Here is a 14071-nt window from a genome sequence, read left to right as displayed (position 1 = left end):
ACCCAGTACTTCATGTCCTTGGATCTTCTTAATTATCTGTGTAAATGGCCACAAAATCCTTATACACAGTATCCAAACGTCTATTTAAAAAATCAGATGGATCAACACCCTCCCTAGTCTCTCCAACACTTCTAGATCAACTACTGGAGGCAAGAGTAGCCATGGTGGGTTTACAGGAATAGCTACTGTTGGACTACACTCCCTTCCATACAGTCCCATCTCCCTCGTCTGAGTATTACCCACCCACCCAAAGCTTGTGTTCTGTCCTCACTCTTGTTCCCAGCATGCCTGTAAAATCGCTTTCGCAGGATGAGACACCGCATGTCCCTGTAGGTTGACACAATATTTAATTGCCAGCTGCTGTCTCCTAATCCGCAATGACATATCTCCCATCTCCACCTGTAGTGCAGACTTAATGGCGCTGGAGGAGATGGCTGCCATTTTAAGGGCTCTTAACCAATTGTGCTATTGTGTTTTTCACATTATTTGTAACTTATTTTGTACATAATGTTTCTGCCACTGTCTCTTATGACCGAAAAGAGCTTCTGGATATCAGAACAGCGACTACACACCTCGTATTGGAAAAGGTTTTTTCTTTAACAAGTCGGAAGCGAAGGATTTACTTCAGACACCCGATAATTCCCACATCCCCGTCATTCGCATGAGAAAGAGAGGGAGATATCGAGGACGTAGGTCGGGGTACCTTGTAAGGATCCGACGGCGAGTGGGAAATCTGCCTCTACCATCAGTCCTGTTAGCCAACGTACAATCATTGGATAACAAAATAGACGAGCTGGGGAATTAACCTGTTTAGGATAGGGGGAAGTATTTTCATGGCCGGATAAAAAACGAAACCCGATTTAATCTGGTTATTACTCCTGCCCAGAAACTAGAATGTGCATATAATTATTTGATTTGGATAGAAAACACCCTTAAGTTTCTAAAACTGTTTGAATGGTGTCTGTGAGTATAACAGAACTCATATGGCAGGCCAAAACCTGAGAAGATTCTATATGGGAAGTGCCCTGTCTGACCATTTCTTGGCCTTCTGTAGCCTCTTTATCGAAAATAGAGGATCTCTGCTGTAACGTGAAATTTTCTAAGGCTCCCATAGGCTCTCAGAAGGCGCCAGAACGTTGAACGATAACTCTGCAGTCCCTGAGCGAAAAACAGTAGGGCTTTTGGAAAGTGGTCGTTCTGAGAACAATGACACTGGTGCGCGCGTGCATGTGAAGACTCCATTTTCTATTTTCAGTGTTTGAACGAAAACAACGTCTCCCGGTTGGAATATTATCGCTATTTTACGAGAAAAATCGCATAAAAATGGATTTTAAACAGAGTTTGACATTCTTCGAAGTACGGTAATGGAATATTTTGAATTTTTTTGTCACGATACGCGCCGGCGCGTCACCCTTCGGACAGTGTCTTGAACGCAAGAAAAAAACGCCGCTATTTGGATATAACTATGGATTATTTGGAACCAAAACAACATTGGGTGTTGAAGTAGAAGTCCTGGGAGTGCATTCTGACGAAGAACAGCAAAGGTAATCCAATTTTTCTTATAGTAAATCTGAGTTTGGTGAGTGCCAAACTTGGTGGGTGTCAAAATAGCTAGCCATGATGGCCGGGCTATCTACTCAGAATATTGCAAAATGTGCTTTCACCGAAAAGCTATTTTAAAATCGGACACCGCGATTGCATAAAGGAGTTCTGTATCTATAATTCTTAAAATAATTGTTATGTTTTTTTGTCAACGTTTATCGTGAGTAATTTAGTAAATTCACAGGAAGTTTTCAGTGGGTATGCTAGTTTTGAACGTCACATGCTAATGTAAAAAGCTGGTTTTTGATATAAATATGAACTTGATTGAACAAAACATGCATGTATTGTATAACATAATGTCATAGGAGTGTCATCTGATGAAGATCATCAAAGGTTAGTGCTGCATTTAGCTGTGGTTTTTGTTTTTGTGACATTATATGCTAGCTTGAAAAATGAGTGTGTGATTATTTCTGGCTGGGTACTCTCCTGACATAATCTAATGTTTTGCTTTCGTTGTAAAGCCTTTTTGAAATCGGACAATGTGGTTAGATAAAGGAGAGTCTTGTCTTTAAAATGGTGTAAAATAGTCATATGTTTGAAAAATTGAAGTTTTGCATTTTTGAGGTGTTTGTAATTCGCGCCACGCTCTATCATTGGATATTGGTGAGGCGTTCCGCTAGCGGAACATCTAGATGTAAGTTAAAAACTATAATATCTTATGTTTCACAGAGTTGTGGCTGAACGACGACATGGATAAAATAAAACTGGTCGGGATTTACGCTGCATCGGCAAGATAGAAGAGCTACCTCCGGTAAGACAAGGGGTGGCGGTCTGTGTATATTTGTAAGCAAGAGCTGGTGCACGAAATCTAATATTAAGGAAGTCTCAAGGTTTTGCTCGTCTGAGGTAGAGTACCTCATGATAAGCTGCAGACCACACTATTTACCAAGAGTGTTTTCATCTATATTTTTCGTAGCTGTCTATTTACCACCACAAACCTATGCTGGCACTAAGTCTGCACTCAATGAACTGTATAAGTCCTAGTGGCCGTGGATTTTAATGCAGGGAAACTTAAATCTGTTTTACATCATTTCTACCAGCATGTTAAATGTGCAACCAGATGAAAAAACCTCTAGACCACCTTTGCTCCACACACAGAGACATATACAACGCTCTCCCTCACCCTCCATTTGGCAAATCTGCCCATAATTATATCCTCCTGATTCCTGCTTACAAGCAAAAAGCAGGAAGCAGGAGTGGAAGCAGGAAGCAGGAAGCATCAGTGACTCGGTCAATAAAAGAAGTGGTCAGATGACGCAGATGCTAAGCTACAGGACTGTTTTGCTAGCACAGACTGGAATATGTTCCAGGATTCTTCTGACGGCATTGAGGAGTACACCACATCCGTCACTGGCTTCATCAATAAATGCATCTATGACGTCATCCCCATAGTGACCGCACGTACATACCCCAACCAGAAGCCATGGATTACAGAAAACATCCGCACTGAGCTAAACGGTAGAGCTGCCGCTTTCAAGGAGCGGGACTCTAACCCAGATGCTTATAAGAAATCCCACTATGGCCTCAGACGAACCATCAAACAGGCAAAGCATCAATACAGAACTAAGTATCAGGGCTTGCAAACTATTACAGACTACAAAGGGACGCACAGTTACGAGCTGCCCATTGACACAAACCTACCAGATGAGCTGAATTACTTCTATGCTCGCTTAGAGGCAAGCAACACTGAAGCATGCATGAGAGCACTAGCTGTTCTGGATGACTATGTGATCACGCTCTCCGTAGCCGATGTGAGTAAGACCTTTAAACAGGTTAACATTCACAAGGCTGCAGGGCCAGATGGATTACCAGGACATGTACTCCGAGCATGCGCTACCAACTGGCAAGTGTCTTCACTGACATTTTCAGCCTGTCCCTGACTGAGTCTGTAATACCAACATGTTTCAAGCAGACCACCATAGTGCCTGTGCCCAATAACACTAAGGTAACCTGCCTAAATTACTTCTGACCCGTAGCACTCATGTCTGTTGCCATGAAGTGCTTTGAAAGGCTGGTCATGGCTCACATCAACACCGTCATCCCAGAAACCCTAGACCCACTCCAATTTGCATACCGCCCTAACAGATCCACAGATGATGAAATCTCTATTGTACTCCACACTGCCCTTCACCACCTGGACAAAAGGAACACCTATGTGAGAATGCTATTCATTGACTACAGCTCATTTTTCAACACCATAGTGCTCTCCTAACTCATCAATAAGCTAAGCATCCTGGGACTAAACACCTCATTCTGCAACTGGATCCTGGATTCCTGACGGGCCACCCCCAGGTGGTAAGGGTGGGTAAAAACACATCTTCCACGCTGATCCTCAACACGGGGGCCCCTCAGGGGCTACTGTACTCCTTGTTCACCCATGACTGCATGGCCAGGCACGACTCCAACACCATCATTAAGTTTGCAGATGACACAACAGTGGTCGGTCTGATCACCAACAACAATGAGACAGCCTATAGGGAGGAAGTCAGAGACCTGGCCGTGTGGTTCCAGGATAACTTCTCCCACAACGTGATCAAGACAAAGGAGATGATTGTGGACTACAGGAAAAGGAGGACTGAGCACGCCCCCAATCTCATCGATGGGGCTGTAGTGGAGCAGGTTGAGAGCTTCAATTTCCTTGGTGTCCACATCACCAACAAACTATTATGGTCCAAACACACCAAGACAGTTGTGAAGAGGGCACGACAAAACCTATTCCCTCTCAGGAGACTGAAAAGATTTGGCATGGGTCCTCAGATCCTCAAAAGGTTCTACAGCTGTACCATCGAAAGCATCCTGACGGGTTGCATTACTGCCTGGTATGGCAACTGCTTGGCCTCTGACTTCAAGGCACTACATCGGGTAGTGTGTACGGCCAAGTACATCACTGGGGCAAAGCTTCCTGCCATCCAGGACCTATATACCAGGCGGCATCAGAGGTAGGCCCTAAAAACTGTCAAAGACTCCAGTCACCCAAGTCATAGACTGTTTTCTCTGCTACCGCTTGGCAAGCGGTACCGGAGCACCAAATCTAGGTCCAAGAGGCTTCTAAACCGCTTCTACCCCCAAGCCATAAGACTCCTGAACATCTAATCAAATGGCTACCCAGACTATTTACATTGCCCCCCCTCTTTTACACCGCTGCTACTCTCTGTTGTTATCATCTATGCATTGTCACTTTAATAACTCTACCTATATGTACATATTACCTCAATTACCTCGACTAACCGTTTGCCCCGCACATTGACTCTGTACCGGTACCCCCTTGTATATAGTCTCGGTATTGTTATTTTACTGCTGCTCTTTAAATACTTGTTACTTTTATTTCTTATTCTTGTTCATTTAAAAAAAAAATACTGCACTGTTGGTTAGGGGCTCATACGTAAGCATTTCACTATAAGGTCTACACCTGTTGTATTTGGCGCATGTGACTAATACGATTTGATTTGATTTGATATTTGGTATAAGACCAAGTCCATATTATGTAAGAACAGCTCAAATAAGCAAAGAGAAATGACAGTCCGTCATTACTTTTTAAGACGTGAAGATCAGTCAATCTGGAAAATTTTGAACGTTTATTCAAGTGAAGTTGCAAAAAAACATCAAGCGCTATGAAGAAACTGGCTCTCATGAGGACCGCCACAGGAAAGGAAGACCGAGATTTACCTCTGTAGCAGAGGATAAGTTCATTAGAGTTAACTGCACCACCAATTGCAGCCCACATAAATGCTTCACAGAGTTCAAGTAACAGACACATCTCAACATCAACTGTTCAGAGGAGACTGTGTGGTCAGGCCTTCATGGTCGAATTGCTGCAAAGAAACCACTACTAAAGGACACAAATAAGAAGAAGAGACTTGCTTCGGCCATGAAACATGAGCAATGGATATTAGACTGGTGGAACGCTGTCCTTTGGTCTGATGAGTCCAAGTTTGAGATTTTTGGTTCCAACCGCCGTGTCTTTGTGAGATGCAGAGTATGTGAACAGATGATCTCCGCATGTGTGGTTCCCACCGTGAAGATTGGAGGAGGAGGTGTGATGGTGTGGGGGTGCTTTGCTGGTGACACTGTCTGTGATTTATTTAGAATTCAAGGCACACTTAACCAGCATGGGTACCACAGCATTCTGCAGCGATATGCCATCCCATCTGGTTTACGTTTAGTGGAACTATTATTTGTTTTTCAACAGGATAATGACCCAGCACACCTCCAGGAAGTGTGAGTTGGGAAGAGTGGGACTGTAGAGTGAAGGAAAATCAGCCAACAAGTGCTCAGCATTGGTGGGAACTCCTTCAAGACTGTTGGAAAAGCATTCCAGGTGAAGCTGGTTGAGAGAATGCCAAGTGTGTGCAAAGCTGTCATCAGGGCAAAGAGTTGCTTTTTGAAGAATCAAAAATATATTTTGATTTGTTTTAACACTTTTATGGTTACTACATGATTCCGTATGTGTTATTTCATAGTTTTGATGTCTTCACTATTATTCTACAATAATAGAATAAAGAAAAACCCTTGAATGAGTAGGTGTGTCCACACTTTTGACTGGTAATGTATATAACACTATTTAATAAAATGAAAATCACCACCCCATTAACTCTTTGCAGTAAAATCTCATACACCCATGTACAGTGAGGGAAAAAAAGTATTTGATCCCCTGCTGATTTTGTATGTTTTCCCACTGACAAAGAAATGATCAGTCTATAATTTTAATGGTAGGTTTATTTGAACAGTGACAGACCGAATAACAACAACAAAAATCCAGAAAAACGCATGTCAAAAATGTTATAAATTGATTTGCATTTTAATGGGGGAAATAAGTATTTGGCCCCCTCTCAATCAGAAAGATTTCTGGCTCCCAGGTGTCTTTTATACAGGTAAGGAGCTGAGATTAGGAGCACACTCTTAAAGGGAGTGCTCCTAATCTCAGCTTGTTACCTGTATAAAAAACACCTGTCCACAGAAGCAATCAATCAATCAGATTCCAAACTCTCCACCATGGCCAAGACCAAAGAGCTCTCCAAGGATGTCAGGGACAAGATTGTAGACCTACACAAGGCTGGAATGGGCTACAAGACCATCGCCAAGCAGCTTGGTGAGAAGGTGACAACAGTTGGTGCGATTATTCGCAAATGGTAGAAACACAAAAGAACTGTCAATCAAATACTTTTTTCCCTCACTGTACTACTCTGCAGCTGCCACCTACACTCATTAAAAACCCACTACCTCATTCTACTACTTGACTCTATTTGCTCCTGCACCATGCCAACAGCATGGGAGGACAGAACACCACCCCTCAACACACCCTGTAACTCTTCTGGTCAAATCTTGTGTACCCAAATACTTCTCTGCAGCTGCCACCACAACATCTATTCTCTATAATTGACATTCCATTTCTGTTGTACAGTTGATAACCAATGCTATGAACGGTAAGAAGCCAACCTTAATGAAACATATATCACTCGTTGGCCTATCCCTCTGTGCTGGCACAAATCTACTACTCACCGGGATCCTCTCAGGATCCCTCACCTTTGACCCATCCTCCTCCACTTTCTTCACTGCCTCAGCATATGACACCCTCTGCACTATTCTGACTCTAGCCACTTCAACCTGCCTCCCTCGCACCCCTACAGTTCACACACACTACTTTATCCACCGAAATACACAATCCTCTGTCCCATGCCCTCCTACACACTTCCCACATCTTGTAATCTCCCTCCTTCACACAGCTGCAACATGACCATAAAAGAAACTGCATGGTCAATCCGAAGTCTGCATTGCCCGAAAGAAGTCTGCATTGCCTGTAAATGCAGCATTTATGGTGATATGGCCTCTGCATAAGTCAGTGCATTCATACTTATTGCGCTTCACCGAGCAGTGCAGAACTTTTGTGAAGGAAATTGTCAAGGAGTTGAGTTTGTGTTTACACAGGACCTTCCGACCTCACCTACCGTCAACCAATCATGTCAAATTTGAGAGGCACATGCACGGCGATGCGGTATGGAGCTCAATTTGGCCTCTGCATGCCTCCCGAGGCCCGCAATTGCATCATCCATAGGCGCCACCGACCACATTTTCAGATCAAGCATAAATTGGCTCTAAATGTTGCACCTGAAACAGCGCAGGGGATTCTGCACAAAAGCTCTAACATGATAACTGATATACTGTATCCTAACATGACTTTGTCTGGTAGAGACTCTGAATTAAAACTCTAAAGGACTGACAATGACTCCTCTGTTTCACCACGCTCCCCTCCGGTTCTACTTCGTACCAAACGGAGGTGGTTGCCCTGCTCCGGAGAGGAAAGCAATTCACAGGCTGGAGCAACGAACCGCCCTTGCTGTCTCTGCCTGGCCGGTTTCCCCTCTTTCCACTGGGATTCTCTGCCTCTACCCCTATTACGGGGGCTGAGTCACTGGCTTACTGGTGTTCTTCCATGCCGTCCCTGGGAGGGGTGCGTCACTTGAGTGGGTTGAGTCACTGACGTGGTCTTCCTGTCTGGGTTGGTGCCCCCCTTGGGCTGTGCCGTGGCGGAGATCTTTGTGGGCTATACTCGGCCTTGTCCCGGGATGGTATGTTGGTGGTTGGAGATATCCCTCCAGTGGTGTGGAGGCTGTGCTTTGGCAAAGTGGGTGGGGTTATATCCTACCTGTTTGGCCCTGTCCGGGGGTTTAATCGGATGGGGCCACAGTGTCTCCTGACCCCTCCTGTCTCAGCCTCCAGTATTTATGCTGCAGTAGTTTATGTGTCGGGGGGCTAGGGTCAGTCTGTCACATCTGGAGTATTTCTCTTGTCTTTTCCGGTGTCCTGTGTGAATTTAAATATGCTCTCTCTAATTCTCTCTTTCTCTTTCTTTCTTTCTCTCTCTCAGAGGACCTGAGCCCTAGGACCATGCCTCAGGACTACCTGGCTTGATGACTCCTTGCTGTCCCCAGTTCACCTGGCCGTGCTGCTGCTCCAGTTCCAACTGTTCTGCCTGCAGCTATGGAACCCTGACCTGTTCACCGGACGTGCTACCTGTCCCAGACCTGTTTTCCCAGACCTGCTGGAACCCTGACCTATTCACCGGACGTGCTACCTGTCCCAGACCTGCTGTTTTCAACTCTCTAGAGACAGCAGGAGTGGTAGAGATACTATTAAAGATCGGCTATGAAAAAGCCAACTGACACTTACTCTTGTGTTACTGACTTGTTGCACCCTCGACAACTACTATGATTATTATTATTTGACAATGCTGGTCATTTATGAACATTTGAACATCTAGGCCATGTGCTGTTATAATCTCCACCCGGCACAGCCAGAAGAGGACTGGCCACCCCTCATAGCCTGGTTCCTCGGTTTCTTCCTAGGTTTTGGCCTTTCTAGGGAGTTTTTCCTAGCCACCGTGCTTCTACACCTGCATTGCTTGCTGTTTGGGGTTTTAGGCTGGGTTTCTGTACAGCGCTTTGAGATATCAGCTGATGTAAGAAGGGCTATATAAATACATTTGATTTGATTTGATTTGACAGTTCTTTTCCCAGGTCGCGTAATGCAGAGCGCACACTCCCTCTGTACAGCAGAAATGCAAAAAATCTACACGATTCCACTTCGAGTCACTTTCACCAACCCAACATTCCCCAACCTCTTCTCCACCCAATCTGACACCACATATGGATCAGCCAGAAGACATGGATCCATTCTCTTCAAATATCTTACTCCCACTGGGCAAAAAACATATTTATCACCATCGGGAGGAGGCTCAAACTCAGCGGTCTTCACCACACCTGCCACAGCAGTTCATTTCATCCTCACTCTCGTCAAGTTCAATTTCCTTCTGCAGCACTCCATATTTACTCATATGTTCCACTTTCTTCCTTTTTTTCCTGCCAGCCTTCTTACCAACCTCTATGAGTTCCCCTGACTCCATCTCCTAATCCGACAAACATTTGGGCGTACCCGTCATCTTGTCCATAGGCTAGGCATCTGTAGTCCGTTCAGTGATTATTCATAGCAGCTCCAAAAGGTAAAGGTTCATGTGAAAGATGTTGCGTGTGTTTAATTACCTGCTCATTTGTCACACTAAATAAGATCATTTTCATGAGATGATATCATTTATGATTTTATCTTCCTGACAGACATATGGCATCTTATTTTACTCTGCAAATGATGACTGGATTGACAGATTCACAATTCACTTTAATATTCTCTGGTTTGATGTAATACTTTCTGTTTATAAAATGGTCCTTATGGTAGTCTACTGCTGTTCATTGACACAGGCCTAAGTGGTGATGGATTGCATTTTTCCTCTATGACCATCAGATGGCGATGCAATGTCAGCTAATCTCTTCCTGAAAGATTGCCCGTGTGTGATGCCTCTCCATAGATACCCGCTCATTCACGCCCACCACACTGCAGTTTCTCAGCAGAGGAGATAGATTGGGTAGATGTGCCCCCTGTTAATGGAATGACTCATGTGTTTCTCAGGGGCTCCTCAGAACCCAGCCAACAGGTTCTACATTCTGAACCAAGACAGGTACCTTTTGCTCCCCCATTTATAGCCCACCATGCACTGTTGATGTATGTGTGTGTGTGTGCGTGGATCATGTATGTTTGCTATACCTGGAGAATGTTGACCTTCAGGTGTACAAGCCCATTTCAACATGCAGTGCCTTCGGGAATGTATTCAGACCCCTTGACTTTTTCCACATTTTGTTACATACATTTTTTTATTAAATAAATAAAAATCCTCAGTAATCTACACACAATACCCAATAATGACAATGCGTAAACAGGTTTGTAGAAACTTTTGCAAATAAAACATATATAAATAACAGAAATAATTTGTTTATATGAGTATTCTGAGTGGCCAGAGTGGTAGAGAGGCCAGACGGAAGCCACTCCTCAGTAAAAGACAGCCCGCTTGGAGTTTGCAAAAAGGCACCTAAAGACTCTCAGACCACGAGAAACAAGATTGGTCTGATGAAATCAAGATTCAACTCTTTGACCTGAATGCCAAGTGTCACGTCTGGAAGGAACCTGGCATCATCCCTACGGTTAAGCATGGTGGTGGCAGCATCATGCGGTGGGGATGTTTTTCAGCGGCAGGGACTGGGATACTAGTCAGGATTGAGGCAAAGATGAACGAAGCAAAGCACAGAGAGATCGTTGATGAAAACCTCCAGAGCACTCAGGACCTCAGACTGGGGCGAAGGTTCACCTTCCAAAAGGACAACGACCCAAAGCACACAGCTAACACAGCTAAAGCAGGAGCGGCTTCGGGACAAGTTTCTGAATGTCCTTGAGAAGCTCAGACAGAGCCCGGACTTGAACCTGATCGAACATCTCTGGAGAGACCTGAAAATAGCTGTGCAGGAACACTCCCCATCCAACCTGACAGACCTTGAGAGGATAATTGCTGCCAAAGATGCTTCAACAAAGTACTGAGTAAAGGGTCTGAATTCTTATGTAAATGTAATATTTCTGTTTTAAATATCTAAAAACCTGTTTTTGCTTAGTCATTATGGGTTATTGTGAGTAGATTGATGAGGGAAAAAACATTTAAATCAATTTTAGAATAAGGATGTAACTTAAAATAATGTAGGAAAGGGAAGGGGTCTGAATACTTTCTGAAGGCACTGTATGTAGCCTTAGAAACAAGGTTAATGAAATCAATAAATTGCTTCATCAGATAACATTCATATATTCTGGCTATCTCTGAATCTCACTTAGATAATTGCTTTAATACAGTGGTACCAACATATGTTTATGAAATCTACAGACAAGTCAGGAACGACAATGGGGGAGGTGTTGCTGTATATATTCAGAGTCATATATCTGTAAAATAATATGGCCATAGGTTCACCTCCCTCACCTAAAGCCTATTCTTGTGGGAACTTGCTGTAGACCACCGAGTACAAAAATTCTGTATTTTGATAATATGTGTGAAATGCTTGAAATGTGATATTAAGACAGAGGTGTATTTTCTGGGTGACCTAAATATTGAATGGTTTTCATCAAGCTGTCAACTCAAGAAAAAGATTCAAACTGTAACCACTGCCTACAATCTGGTTCAGGTAATCAGTCAACCTACCAGGGTATATACAAACAGCACAGGAAAAAAAGTCATCCACCTGTATTGATCATATCTTTACTAATGCTGCAGAAATCTGCTCTAAAGCTGTATCCACACCCATCAGATGTAGTGATCATAATATAGTAGGCATAATCTAGAAAAAACAAAGATGGGCCTAAAATTGTGTATATGAGATCATACAAGGGGTTCGGTAGTGATTCCTCTGTTGAAGATGTAAATAATATTTGCTGATCTGTTGTTTGTAATGAGGAGCAACCAGATTCCACACTTGACGTATTAATGAAGTTGGATTGATGAGGATTAAAAAAATGGTATGTTACAGACGGACGAGGCAAAATGGCAAATAAGTCTGGCTGCACAGGTTGTTGATATACTGTAAATTGAGATAAAAAATAAATACAAATATTTCATCTATATTTAACCAGGTAGGCTAGTTAAGAAGAAGTTCTCATTTACAACTGCGACCTGGCCAAGATAAAGCAAAGCAGTGCGACACAAACAACAACACAGAGTTACACATGGAATAAACAAACATACAGTCAATAATACAATATAAAAAAAAGTCTATAGACAGTGTGTGCAAATGAGGTACGAGGTAGGAGAATGAGGTAATGTGGTAGGAGAATGAGGTAATGTAGTAGGAGAAATTATGTTGCCTAAACTAAACAAAAAGAAGGTGAAACTGTAGTATGATAAAGAAAAATGATATAAAGGATGATAGTAACATAGTTTTAAAGTACCTTAAATGACATTTTGGGCAAAAAGATGAACTCAGTTCCATCCTTCATTGAATCAGATGGCTCATCACAAAACACTTATGATTTTGCCAACTCATTTCATGACTTAGAGTAGCAAACTTAGGAATGACATGCGAACAACAAACTCTGAACCTTCGAATCCATGCATAACTGACCAAATTTTGAAAGACAAGCATTGTCATTTCAATTCTGTAAAGTGAATGTGGAAGAGGTGAAAAAAGTACTGTTGTCTATCAATAATGACAAACCACCTGGTACTGACAACTTGGATGGAAAATTACTGTGGATGGTAGCGACTCCCATTGCCACTCCTATTTGCCGTCTCTTCAATCTAAGCCTACAGGAAAGTGTGTGCTCAGGCCTGGTTCAAACAGGCAAACAAACAGCCTGCTACCGTTAAATGGTGTTTGACCAGATACAATGTTATTTCACAGAAAACAAATGAACAACTGACTTTCAGCCCACTTATAGGGAAGGGCACTCAACATGTAAGGCATTTAAACAAATGACTGATGATTGGTTGAAAGAAATTGATAAGAAGATAGTGGGCGCTGTTTTATTAGACTTCAGTGCAGCTTTCGACATTACCGATCATAGTCTGCTGCTAAAAAAAACACATATTATGGCTTTACATCCTCTGCCATATCACAGATCATGAGTTACTTATAGCTGTCTTGGCCCCTTACTTTTTTACATTTTTACTAATGACCTGCCACTAGCATTGAGTAAAGCCTGTGTGTCTATGTATGCTGATGACTCAACACTATACACGTCATCTGCCACACCAAGTGAAATCAATGCTACACTTAACAAAGAGCTGCACTCAGTTTTAGAATGGGTGGCAAATTAATAAGCTAGTCCTAAATATATCAAAAACTAAAATCATTGTATTTGCAATAAATGATTTGCTAAACTAATGTGGCAATTGATCAAGTTGAAAAGACTAAACTGCTTGGTGTAACCCAAGATCAGGGTTTCCCAAACGTGGTCCTGGGGCCTCCCAGGGGTACATGCTTTGTTTTTTGCCCTAGCTCTACATAGCCGATTCAAATAATCAACTCATCATCAATACAAAACGTGCACCCCTGGGAGGCTGCAGGACCGAGTTTGGAAAACCCTTCCCGAGATTGTAAACTGACATGGTCAAAACATGTCATGACGCAACAGAAGCTATGATGGGGAGAGGTCTGTGAAGGTTGAGAGCAGCTGAGTGAGAGTTGAGTGGATGCTCACATCACAACACAGAGCTGTTCCACTCTCCATCCCTCTCTGCTCTGCAGCATTGAGAGCTCTCTCCTCTACTGTGAGGGTGCTTTTGTTAAAGCACCGCTACTCTGGAAGTCACCTACTTAGAGTCTCTTAGAAGAGGACCTTGGTTGATGCATCAAAGCTGAGCAGGTCTATATAATTAATGAGAGAGGTGAGAAAGTGAAATTGTGTTGAAGGTTATCTTCAGAACATTCATATAGGAACATCTTTACAACCAGGTAGAATCAGACAGAGAGTGTGGAAAAAAGAGAGACAGGGACATAGAAAGAGAGAGAGAAAGAGTGTGGGAGATAGAGAGCACATGTCACACAGTGTACAGTACACATTGTTCATATGGTATATGTAAAAGCAATAGTTGATGATATTTCTCTGTCCG

Source organism: Salmo trutta, chromosome 30 (assembly GCF_901001165.1).
Source record: "Salmo trutta chromosome 30, fSalTru1.1, whole genome shotgun sequence".
NCBI lineage: Eukaryota > Metazoa > Chordata > Actinopteri > Salmoniformes > Salmonidae > Salmo > Salmo trutta.
This window is presented reverse-complemented; position numbering follows the sequence as displayed.